Source organism: Salvelinus sp. IW2-2015, linkage group LG5, assembly GCF_002910315.2.
Source record: "Salvelinus sp. IW2-2015 linkage group LG5, ASM291031v2, whole genome shotgun sequence".
In the NCBI taxonomy this organism is placed as follows: Eukaryota; Metazoa; Chordata; class Actinopteri; order Salmoniformes; family Salmonidae; genus Salvelinus; species Salvelinus sp. IW2-2015.
Genome location: NC_036844.1, coordinates 15,386,355 through 15,399,347, shown reverse-complemented (window position 1 = coordinate 15,399,347; position 12,993 = coordinate 15,386,355). Strand labels below are relative to the sequence as shown.

The 12,993-nt window shown below is 43.3% G+C and overlaps 1 pseudogene; it reads left to right on the top strand.

Moving 5' to 3' along the window:
- The first annotated feature begins 4,694 nt into the window (after positions 1-4,694).
- Positions 4,695-8,516, top strand: LOC111963965 (breakpoint cluster region protein-like; annotated as a pseudogene).
- The last annotated feature ends 4,477 nt before the right edge of the window (positions 8,517-12,993 follow it).

Genomic DNA, 12,993 nt, shown 5'->3' with positions numbered 1-12,993 from the left:
CTAGTGTTGTCTGCAAGAAAATATACTGTGCTGTARATTGTCTTTTGGAAATCCTGTTAAGAATTTATTTTCTGTGCTGATATTTGTACTCATCATATTTTCTTTCTCTACAGGTGAGGATTAAAACCTGCCATTCCATCTAGTCTGATAGTCTCTGCAAATATACTAACTGTCCTGTCCAGCATGTGTCCTGGGTAGCAGCGCACCTCTGATATCATGACCCGTACTCTATATGTAACCTGTGCAGACATGGGTACAATGCATTTACAGTATATTCACAATTATGAAAAAGATGACCAAATAGTAAGTGGAATGAGATGGTATAGGAATGTGGGTGAGGGTTAGAATGGTTCGAGGGTTTTTCTTTCTATTAATGTTAGACTGGGGAGAGATGATGCCATTTYGATTCTTCTATACAGGGAAGCCTTCCATGTCCCTGACATTCCCACCTGCATGAAGAACCTTCTTCCCACCTTCAAGATTTCACATCAGGTGAACTATAGTAGTTTTCTATCCATGTACAACACACAGTGCATGCCCTCCAGCTGTAAGTAGCCATGCAGTTTATCTAGATTTCTATAGTAAAATAATATTGTGCAATTCTCCTTGACATATTAMATTTATTTTAGAGACCTATACTACAGCATCACAAATACTATTTGTGTTCATCACTGATCAAAAATATTTCTCAATGACATTGTTTGAATTTGCACAATATTGTTCCAGGAGATACTGAGGTCTGCTGAGTGAACTGTAATAATATAACCTCTCCACTACTGACTATTAGTTGTGACTCGTGACAAACAGAAGACAGACAGTGACTTTAATTTATCAGTGACTTGCAATATAGCTGTGTCCTATATATGTTGAATAAAATTGTCCCTTTTTGTCTTAGCAATGTCATGCAAGTTATTGAAGCTGCAGTTAAACTGTGATGCCTCTATCTYCTAAGAGCTGTTTTAACTCACTATGTTGAAACACATGAACATTGTAAATATGACTGATCATTATCTGCACAAAATGATAGTAACATGCATCACAGGTTGGTTTCTGTCAAATGGTTTCAATGGTTTATTAATCGGGGTCAATCCTTGTCTTGTAGCCTGAGTGTCGGTCTGTGATATAACTTGCTTTCACTCATTGTTTGCCAAATCTGCGATCAGGCTATGTGTCTTGATGAATGGATGGATGTATTATTGTTCACATATCAGCTATTATGTAAAAATACAAAATTTAAATTGGGAATAGAAAGTTACTTTAGTACTACTGTACTCCTATGTTTACCTTAAATATAAATGCAACATGCTACATTTTTTTTATACTGAGTTACAGTTCATATAAGAAAATCAGTCAATTGAAATAAATTAGGCCAGAATCTATGGATTTCACGTGACAAGGAATACAGATATGCATCTGTTGGTCACAGATACCTTAAGGTAGGGGCGTGGATCAGAAAACCAGTCAGTATCTGGTGTGACCATTTTCCTCATGCAGCGCAACAAATTTATTTTGCATGGAGTTGATCAGGCCTATGGAATGTTGTCCCACTCTTCAATGGCTGTGAAGTTGCTGAATATTGGCAAGAGTTGTAACACAATGTTGTAGAAGTTAAACCAGAGCATCCAAAACATGCTCAATAGGTGACATGTCTGGTGAGTATGCAGGCCATGGAAGAACTGGGACATTTTCAGCTTCCAGGAGTTGTGTACAGATCCTTGAGACATGGGGTCGTTCATTATCATGCTGAAACATGAAGTGATGGCGGCGGATGAATGGCACGACAATGGGCCTCAGGATCCGGTGGCAGTATCTCTGTGAATTCTAATTGCCATCAATAAAATGCAATTGTGTTTGTTGTCCGTGGCTTATGCCTGCCCATACCATAACCCCGCCTCCACCATGGGGCACTCTGTTCACAACGTTGACATCAGCAAACCGCTCGCCAACACACCATACACGTGGTCTGTGGTTGTGAGGCCGGTTGGAAGTACTGCCAAATTCTCTCAAATAAAGTTGGAGGGGACTTACGGTAGAAAAATTTACATTCTATGGCAACAGCTCTGGTGGYCATTCCTGCAGTCCGCGTGCCAACTGTGCGCTTCCTCAAAACTTCAGACATCTGTGGCATTGTGTTATGTGACAGAACTGCACACTAGTGGCCTTTTATTTTCCATGTAATGATCAGTGCTGATTTTAGCATGCAAATCTTGGTGGGGCAAAAAAAMATATAATGTATATGCATGCCAGCAAAGCCACAACACTAAACAATACGTTAATTGCACTTTATAAKGGTGACAAACGGTGCCCATAAACTGTTAGGTCCTACATAAAGCTGTCCCAACAGCAGAGTTTTATTTTCAGCACCATAGAGTGAATCCTTACCACCGTTACACCTGGCTATCAGCGGAGCCTTGTCTGGCAGCAAAACAGTTCATTCAGCCTCATTTACTGCCTTTTTAAAAACCATATCTGATATGGTTGACTTGCTTAAACAAATGTGGTTTCTACTGACAATTCAAATGTAAAAACTATGGCATAAGGGAACGGTGAGCGGATKATTTCTATTGACAATGAGTGAGCTAAGACAGATGTAGTCAAAAAAACGATTTGTTTTCTGCACTTTTGTAATGTACAGCGACAGAATTCAGAACATGGGCCATTCTTACATTATTTTTTCTGTACACCAAGTCAGAACCGTAGGATAAATAAAGCAGACAGTGAAAGCTCTTACAATATTCGATGATGARATTTCTCTAAAACAGGCTATAGGCTACATGTGCACCATCAAGTCAGAACAGTAAGCACATGGGCTACTAATAGCTTACTACACAACATACACTTATTATTACTTTCTTAGCTACAGTATAGATATCTCCCTGGCATATTACAAAATTTATGCAGCAGCATACAATACATTTTTGGACTCACCTTGGTGTGCTGAACAGGAAGGTGGCCCGGCACTTCTTGTCAGCAAATTTTGTCATGAAACTTTGTCATCAATGTCTGGCATTCTCTGGATTTATGGTGCTTTCAAGACAACTGGGAACCTGGGAAAAAAACACGGTTGAATCATGATGTCAGTGATCTTCAGGTCGGAGCTCTAGAAAGAGGCCTGAGTTCCCGACTTGGAATTCCGAGTTGGATGACCATTCTAAACGTATTTTCCCTGTCAGAGCTAGTTTCCAGTTATCTTGAACTCACTAAAGTCTGAGATTTCCCAGTTCTGAGTTTCCAGTTCTTTTGAACTCGGAAGAAGTCATGCTGTATTGACAGCATGACCAATGTATTCAACCTTTTCTGGCCCATGGTGTTGCCTGTGAATGTTTATCTTTTTAATCTTTGAAAAGAGACCCTTAAACCCAGACTTGGACCACACACCCTCTCCACTGAATAGCAGGCTAGTGGTTGCTTTGCAACGCTTGCAGTTAGCCACTGATTCCTTCCAAACCACTTATTGTTGAATTTGCGATTTCCAACTTGTTGTGTAATGTTTATGTCCAATGGCTGATGAGCACCGATATGTTTTATCTATCATTTCTCTTCATGTGACAAGGATTGAAAAGGATTTGCCAGTAGATTGTCGACTTAACTCATGAGGATGATTACTTGTCTAGCTTGCTAGCTAAGATTTTGAAAGTATGATGTTGACATGATCAGTCCAACCAAAGCAACAGGAGATATAATGTAATTTAACATAATTTTATCTGTGGCCAATGACCTTGAACCTTCCTGGTTCAAGGTCATTGGGCACTTCTAACGTAAATCTATGGCTCTGTAGATGGGCACTTCTAACGTAAATCTATGGCTCTGTAGATTTTGCGGTGACATAGTGTCCCCATGAGTGACCGAACACTGAGCCAGTCACGGCACAACTAGAGAAGATTACCATCCCCTACACTCTGTATTTCCGCTGGCTGCCACTCCACCACAGAAAGCGCTGAGCTAGGCTGAAACACCTGCATTTTGGAGCTGCCTTACTCAAGAAAGCAAAGCGAAACCATGTTTGTATGAGGCTTTATTAACTCAATATATTTTTATTTACATTGTTTGTCAACTGATATGTGACACGTATTTAATGCCAAAATAATGTACAAACAGGCTAAACATGGTAAATGTCTTGGATATTTTATTTCAGCTCATGAAACATGGGACCAACCCTTTACATGTTGTGTTTATATTTTTGTTCGGTGTATATTGTGGATTTGAAGTGAGTATAATCATTAGCCTACTACTGTATGCACTTTAGGTGAACAGCCACAGGGTGGCAGTCTGGTGTCATTTCAGGAATTCCGACGCTCCCACAAGTATCACACCTGCACGGCAGGTTGATTTCAATCACTGTAGCATATTATAATTGCCATTTCTTAGTCCATATGAAGAGAGAACACAATAATATATTTTAACACCTCTTTCTACCATCCAAGCTGCAATGCATAGAATATAGACTACATCCATCAGTCTCGACTATATATTATGCTTATAGTATTGACTGAAATATCAATAAATTAACCACCTCCGGAATAATGTATTATTATCTGAAAATTTAATAATAATTGTTCTGTGGTATACTGTTGAATACATCCATGCCCTGTCTCTTTAATTGAACCGAAACCGAGTGTGGCCACTGTCAATCATTTTGCGTCTGGTCCCTCCCTTTCCTGCAGCCTCAGTCTCCAGTGCGAGATTGAGATGGGAACACGAAGCACAACCACAGGAGAGGAACGGGGAATGTCTGCATAAACTGTACATTGACACGGAACCGCGAAAACATGGGGTAACAAAACAAAACAAATTATAATTAATTATCGATTTCGAATAGCAACAGGAGTAAATMAATTTGTCGTGGGAAAATTATATCATTCTCGGGTTTCTATTTTTATGCCATTCTCCTTGGTCGCTGCTGGTACAAAGGGCTAGGAACAACTGGAGGCGATAATGGAACAGGGATGTTGTCATGTGAATGAACGACGATCATCAATGATGGAATAAAGTGAATTGAATAAGAAAATGTAAAGTAAGTAGTTGCAGAGCCGTTATCACTTTCTCATCACACGGAAGATCCAGATCCGCTCTAGATCCTGATCATCCGCTCAGGAGGACAGATGCTGTCATTGTGTCGAGACAGATTTTTTTTTCTCATTCTGCAAGTGGCCTTTCAGGAATAATGCAGAACAGGCGTTTGACTGGAAATACTTATATTTCTATTGTTGACAATACAATATATTTTGTCTGCGAAATCGGTAAAGACGTGACAACAGTTAAATTGTCCGTTTTTGAACCGCTTTATCATACCATTAAAATGAATGGTTTTTTTCTATTGTAGATTCTCTAGGTACATTCCGATTTTTCCCCTGTTGGAAACTGGATGATAGGCGAGAAATACGGTTACTGGTGACATCACCCGGGTCAGATCTGTATTGCTATACAGTAAATGTCAACAATGGTGGAGCCGGTGGGATTTATTGAAGCGTGGAAAGCTCAGTTTCCAGAGTCAGACCCCCCAAAGATGGAGCTCAGGTCGGTGGGGGGCATTGAGCAGGAGCTGGAGAAGTGCAAAGCCTCCATCCGGCGGCTGGAGATGGAGGTGAACAAGGAGCGCTTCCGTATGATCTACCTGCAGACACTGCTGGCTAAGGAGAGGAAGAGCTATGACCGCCAGCGCTGGGGTTTCAGGAAGGCCCAGATGAATGAGGGAGGGGACCAGGCAGGGCTGGGCGCTGAGTCTCAGCAGCCACACGTACAGGAACAAGGGGAGCGGAGCCGGTTCCAGTCGGTGGGGGAGGCCAGGTCCAAACAGAGACCCCCTACAGCCCGGAAGTCAGCCTCCCACGGTGACGAGCTGGAGCTCCAGTCTGCCTTCGAGGTGCCCCAGCAGGCAGAGCCCTGCGAGACAGACGGCCTCTCGCCCTCCAAACAGAAAGGGGGTATCTCCCCTCGCCGCCCAAACCCACCCTCAAACAAGGACCTAGCGTCTGACCCCAATGACAAGCTTGGCATGGGGCTGGGGGTGGCAGCGCTGAGGTCCAATTTTGAGAGGATCAAACGGGCCAACTCTCACTCTGCCGGGGATGGAGGGAAGAGCCAGGAGAAGCAGCAGCAGCAGCCCTTCTARACCAACATGGAGTTTCACCATGACAGGGGCCTGGTCAGGGTGAACGACCGAGACGTCTCTGACAAGATCAGCACCCTGGGCAGCCAAGCCATGCAGATGGAGCGCAAGAGGTCCCTGCACTCTCTGCCAGGCAACCTGGCCACTGTGGCAGGCGAGCTCCGCACCCGGCCGGTCTACAGGGGACGCTCTACCGAGAGCACCTGTGGGTACGATGCTGAGTATGAGGACGGGGACCCTAACCCACGCCACCCCAAGACCAACGGGGGAAAACAGCCCCCTCCACCCCCATGGCAACCCTCTGACTTCCAGCCTTACACCAGCGTCTATGTGGGCGGGGTGATGATGGGCGAGGGCGGGGGGGATGGYAYAGGGGGCGTCARCATGAGGGACCARYTRGGAGAKGAGCACCACCTGACCTGGCCCCGGCGCTCCTACTCTCCCGGGAGCTTTGAGGACGTGGGGGGCGGAGGCGGCGGCTACACACCAGACTGCAGRTCCAATGAGAACCTYACYTCCAGCGAGGAYGACTTCTCGTCTGGCCAGTCCAGCCACGTGTCGCCCAGCCCCACCACGGCCTTCCGACGGCCTTTCAGGGAGAAGAGCCGCTCGCCCTCGCAGAACTCACAGAACTCCCAGCACTCTATTGACAGCAGCAGCCCCCCCACGCCACAGTCCCAGAAGCGTCCCCATCGCCAGCAGGGCCACGTGGTTATGTCCGAAGCCACCATCGTGAGCGTCCGTAAGACCGGCCAGATCTGGCCCCCGCTCGACCCGGACACCACGCCGACCAGCAGAGCCCCCCATGACAGCAGTTTCCATGGAGACCTGGGTGAGTGGCCGCCGCCCTCTCTAATCTTAGCTCTAGTTGCTACTCCGTTCCTGTCTGGAGGTTGAAGAGGCAGTTGCACGCTGACTGTTGCCTGGCAGGGTTGATTGACTGCCATGTAAGGAAGGAGTGAGGATGGGCTTAGAGCCTCATCATCCACACTGGTAGGATTTAGAGCATCTAAATCAAATCCAACGGTTTCCATTTTTTTATTTGACTTKAATCTCACAACTGCAGGTCCTTGCATTGGTGCCGTTAATTCTCAGGTGTAGTTTCTGGTACTTGACATGTTCCTTGGCTAAAATGTCAGGTTTGACCTCTTGACTGAGACGACCCATAGAAACCCGACTAATTGCCTGCACTGAGTGCTCTCTTCATTGCCTGTTCATTACACAGTCATAGAGCCACTAAGCCTTGTGAGACATGGGCTCCTCCTAAAAATAGCTGCACAATGAATTGTCAGCGTTGTTTTCTTTTGTCTGTGTGAGCAGCTTTTCCCCTCATTCACTCTTCTCTCTCGGTGAATTTTGACACTCTTGTCTCCTCCCTCCCTTGTCTCTGAGCAGGTACGTTCGTTGTGAGGGGCTATTAGAGGGCTACATGAGCCTCACAGAGTAGATGTGTGTGTGTGTGTGTGTGTCTGCGAGCCTCAGCCAGCCAGGGGAGACAGAGGATGCATCCTAAATGGCACCCTATTCCCTATGTAATGCACTACATTTGACCAGGGCTCATAGAACGCTAGTCGAAAGTAGAGCACTGTATTAGGGAATAGGGTACCATTAGAAAGCAGGCAGAGAGGCTTCTGACTCAGCCCACGAATATTTCTGAAACACAACTAGATTTTTTCTAGAAGCTTTTACTGAAATACTAGACAAAGAAAGCTATATTTTCCCCCTCTCTCCCAAGCAATCAGCTTCAGTATCTTTAACCTGTTTGTAGCCTCGAGGCCCAGTTACTGCCCAGCTAACAGAGCAGGTTAGCGGTTAGCCGTTTGGCTTGGAGCTAGAGGCGTGGGCGCTATGCTTGGCGCTAGCTGCAGCGTTGTCTCCTTCTGGCCCGGTGTCCCTGGGCTTTCTGCTGACGAAGTGAGTGGCGTTTTAGCGCCTGCCCTCCCGCCGCAGCCCTGGCGGAGCAGACAGAGCTGCGGGCCATTGGCATCGGACGCCCTTTACTGTGCCAGGATGAGCCCTGTGTGTGTGTGTGCAGAGAGGCAGATAAGACTGTCTTCTCTGATGGCGGGGGGGGCAGCAGATGCACACTAACCCCTGTACATAGGGTGTGGCGCCAAATCTGGCTTGCCTACTACCTACTTAAACTGCATACTGTGTACTAAGCGTACTACATACTATTTAGAATGTACTGTTTAGTAAAAACGAATGCAGTAAGGAACAAATATCTGCATACTAGGRTCCTCCTACTGAGAATTTGTTGATTCCTGACATTTCGTACCTAGTTATGAGCGATTAGTGCTTTTTGAGGTCAGTTCAGGTTTTAGTTCGATTACTAATAAATAATCACGGATTTCGGTTCATATTATAATTTTTTTATATGAAATGCTTTATGCATTTTGTGGGTTGAATGCTGTAACACAGAATAAAACAATTAATAAAAGTCCCATGATGGTAGTGACTAACCATTTACCGCTTATTAACAATCATTTATTCACATCACTTTACTTTAATTCAATATTTCAGTTGTTTATATTATATTTGTTTTATTTGATGACTTAATTTCATTCCAAGTCATCATCTCATCTCTATAGAGCTGCTGCCTATGTTGTCTGKCAAAATCACTATTTTAGTCGTTTTTTCAAAGTACAGTGCATTCGGAAAGTATTCAGACCTTATATAGACAGGTGTGTGCCTTTCCAAATCATGTCCAATCAATTGAATTTACCAMAGGTGAACTCCAATSAAGTTGTAGAAGCATCTCAAGGATGATCAATGGAAACACGAGGCACCTGAGTTCAATTTCGAGTCACATAGCAAAGGGTCTGAATACTTATGTAAATAAGGTATTTCAGTTTTTTTATTTTGTAGAAATGTCTTTCTTGTTCTTAACTGACTTGCCTCGTTAAATACAAATGGGTGTTAATGGCAGAGCGGGGTCACTTACAGTGCCTTCAGAAAGTATTCACACCTCTTGACTTTTTACATATTTTGTTGTGTTACCGCCTGCATTTAAAATGTATTATATTGAGCTGTTGTGTCACTGACCTACACACAATACCCCATAATGTCAAAGTGGATTTATGTTTTTAGAAACTTTTACAAATTAATTAATAATTAAAAGCGGGAATGTCTTGGGTCAATAAGTATTCAACCCTTTTGTTATGGCAAGCCTAAATAAGTTCAGGAGTACAAATTTGCTTAACAAGTCACATAATAAGTTGCATGGACTCACTCTGTGTGCAATAAGTGTTTAACATGATTTTAAAATGACTACCTCATCACTGTACCCCACACATACAATTATCTGTAAGGTCCCTCAGTCAAGCAGTGAATTTCAAACACAGGTTCAACCACAAAGACCAGGAAGGTATTCCAATGCCTTGCAAAGAAGGGCACCTATTGGTACATGGGTAAAAAATTACTTTGAGCATGGTGAGGTTCTTAATTACACTTTGGTTGGTGTATCAATACAACCAGTCACTACAAAGATACAGGTGTCCTTCCTATCTCAGTTGCTGGAGAGGAAGGAAACTTGCTCAGGGATTTTACCATGAGGCCAATGGTGACTTTGCAGTTACAGAGTTTAATGGCTGTGATAGGAGAAAACTGAGGATGGATCAACATTGTAGTTACTCCACAATACTATCTTAATGATAGTATCAAGGCACAAGGCGAGACCCACATGCAGACACAGGAGGCAGATGGTTGGAGTCTTACAATGTTTATTAATCCAAAGGGGTAGACAAGAGAATGGTTGTGGACAGGCAAAAAGGTCAAATCCAGWTCAGAGTCCATGAGGTACAGAGTGGCAGACAGGCTCATGGTCAAGGCAGGCAGAATGGTCAGGCAGTCGGGTACAAAGTCCAGAAACAGGCAAGGGTCAAAACTGTGAGGACTAGAAAAAGGAGAATGCAAAAAGCAGGAGAACGGGAAAAACACTGGTTGACTTGGAAACATACAAGACGAACTGGTACAGAGAGACAGGAAACACAGGGATAAATACACTGGGGGAAATAAGCGACACCTGGAGGGGGTGGAGACAATCACAAGGACAGGTGAAACAGATCAGGGCGTGACTAAAGTAAAACTGCAAAACATTTGGCAAAGAAATGAACTATATGTCCTCAATACAAAGCGTTATGTTTGGGGCAAATCCAACACATCACTGAGTAACACTCTTACTATTTTCAAGCATGYTGGTGGCTGCATCATGTTATGGTTATGCTTGTCATTGGCAAGGACCAGTGTTTTTTATGATAAAAATTTACAGAATAGAGCTAAGCACAGACAAAATCCTAGAGGTAAAACTGGTTCAGTCTGTTTTCCAACAGACACTGGAAGACAAATTCACCTTTCAGCAGGACAATAACCGAAAACACATGGCCAAATATACACTGGAGTMGCTTACCAAGACGACATTGAATGGCCTAGTTACAGTTTTGACTTAAWTCGGCTTGAAAATCTATGGCAAGACTTGAAAATGGCTGTCTAGCAATGATCAACAACCAACTTGACAGGGATTGAAACATTTCAAAAATAATAATGTACAAATATTGTGCAATCCAGGTGTGCAACACTCTTAGAGACTTACCCAGAAATACTCACAGCTGTAATCACTGCCAAAGGTGATTCTAACATGTATTGACTCAGGGTTGTGAATACTTACAGTTGAAGTCGGAAGTTTACATACACCTTAGCCAAATAAATTTAAGCTCAGTTTTTCATAAATTTCCTGACATTTATATACTAGTAAAAATTCCCCGTTTAGGTCAGTTAGGATCACCACTTTATTTTAAGAACGTGAAATGTCAGAATAATAGTAGAGAGAATGATTTATTTTAGCTTTTATTTATTTCATCACATTCCCAGTGGTCAGACATTTACAACACTCAATTAGTATTTGGAGCATTGCCTTAAATTGTTTAACTTGGGTCAACGTTTCGGGTAGCCTTCCACAAGCTTCCCACATAAGTTGGGTGAATTTTGGCCCATTCCTCTGACAGAGCTGGAGTAACTGAGTCAGGTTTGTAGGCCTCCTTGCTCGCACACGCTTTTTCAGTTCTGCCCACAAATGTTCTATAGGATGAGTCAGGGCTTTCTGATGGCCATCCAATACCTTGACTTTGTTGCCCTGAAGCCATTTTGCCACAATTCTGGAAGTATGCTTGGGGTCATTGTCCATTTGGAAGACCCATTTGCGACCAGCTTTAACTTCCTGACTGATGTCTTGAGATGTTGCTTAAATATTATATCCACATAATTTTCCTGCCTCATGATGCCATCTAATTTGTGAAGTGCACCAGTCCCTCCTGCAGCAAAGCACCCCCACAACATGATGCTGCCACCCTTGTGCTTCACAGTTGGGATGGTGTTCTTTGGCTTGCAAGCCTCCCCCTTTTCCTCCAAACATAACATGTTCATTATGGCCAACTTTTTGTTTCATCAGACCAGAGGACATTTCTCCAAAAAGTGCAGTCTTTGTCCCATGTGCAGTGTAAATCCTAGTCTGGCTTTTTTTATGGCGGTTTTGGAGCAGTGGCTTCTTCCTTGCTGAGTGCCCTTTCAGGTCATGTCGATATAGGATTTGTTTTACTGTGGATATAGATACTTTTGTACCTGTTTCCTCCAGCATCTTCACAGGGTCCTTTGCTGTTGTTCTGGGATTGATTTGCCCTTTTCGCACCAAAGTACGTTCATCTCTAGGAGACAGAACGTGTCTCCTTCCTGAGCAGTATGACGGCTGCGTGGTCCCATGGTGTTTATACTTGCCTACTATTGTTTGTACAGATGAACGTGGTACCTTCAAGCGTTTGGAAATTGCTCCCAAGGATGAACCAGACTTGTGGATGTCTACAATTTTTTTTCTAAGGTCTTGGCTGATTTCTTTTGATTTTCCCATGATATCAAGCAAAGAGTCACTGAGTTTGAAGGTAGGCCTTGAAATACATTCACAGGTACACCTCCAATTGACTCAAATGATGTCAATTAGCCTATCAGAAGCTTCTAAAGCCATTTTCCAATCTGTTTAAAGGCACAGTCAACTTAGTGTATGTAAACATCTGACCCACTGGAATTGTGATACAGTGAATTATAAGTGAAATAATCTGTCTGTAAACAATTGTTGGAAAAATTACTTGTGTCATGCACAAAGTAGATGTCCTAACTGACTTGCCAAAACTATAGTTTGTTAACAAGACATTTGTGGAGTGGTTGAAAAACGAGTTTTAATGACTCCAACCTAAGTGTATGTAAACTTCTGACTTCAACTGTATGTAAATTAGGCATTTATGTATTTCATTTTCAATAAATTAGCAAATAAATAAAATGTTTCCACTTTGTCATTATGGGGTATTGTGTGTAGATGGGTGAGAAAAAAAAATCTGAAATAATCCATTTTGAATTCAAGCTGTAAGACAACAATATGTGGAATAAGTCAAGGTGTATGAATTCTTTCTGAAGTCACTGTACAGACGATGTCGGAGTTGCACTCATGTATTTGTGGGATAATCTGCATTTTAGAATGTATGGAATCTGTTTGATCAAGCTTCAGGGGACGGAGAATAGGAGATGTTTTCTGTTAGTGGTTGAGCCGTCGTGAGTGAGGATGGGGATGAGGAAGAGGTGGAGGAGGAAAATGATGAGGGTAATGATTATGATGGGGAGGAAGAGGAAGGGGTTGATGGTGAAGATGATGGGTACGGCTGAGGCAGATTGCATGGCTGATTTGGGGTTTCTCACTTCACTGGTCAGGGATGGGGGTCTGTAGAGAGGCACAGATGGGACGAGCTCTCCCGTTGCGTAACAGAATACACACGCACAAACAACAGAAACTTACACAAACACAACACACACACACACATACTCTCACACATATATTGGGCTAA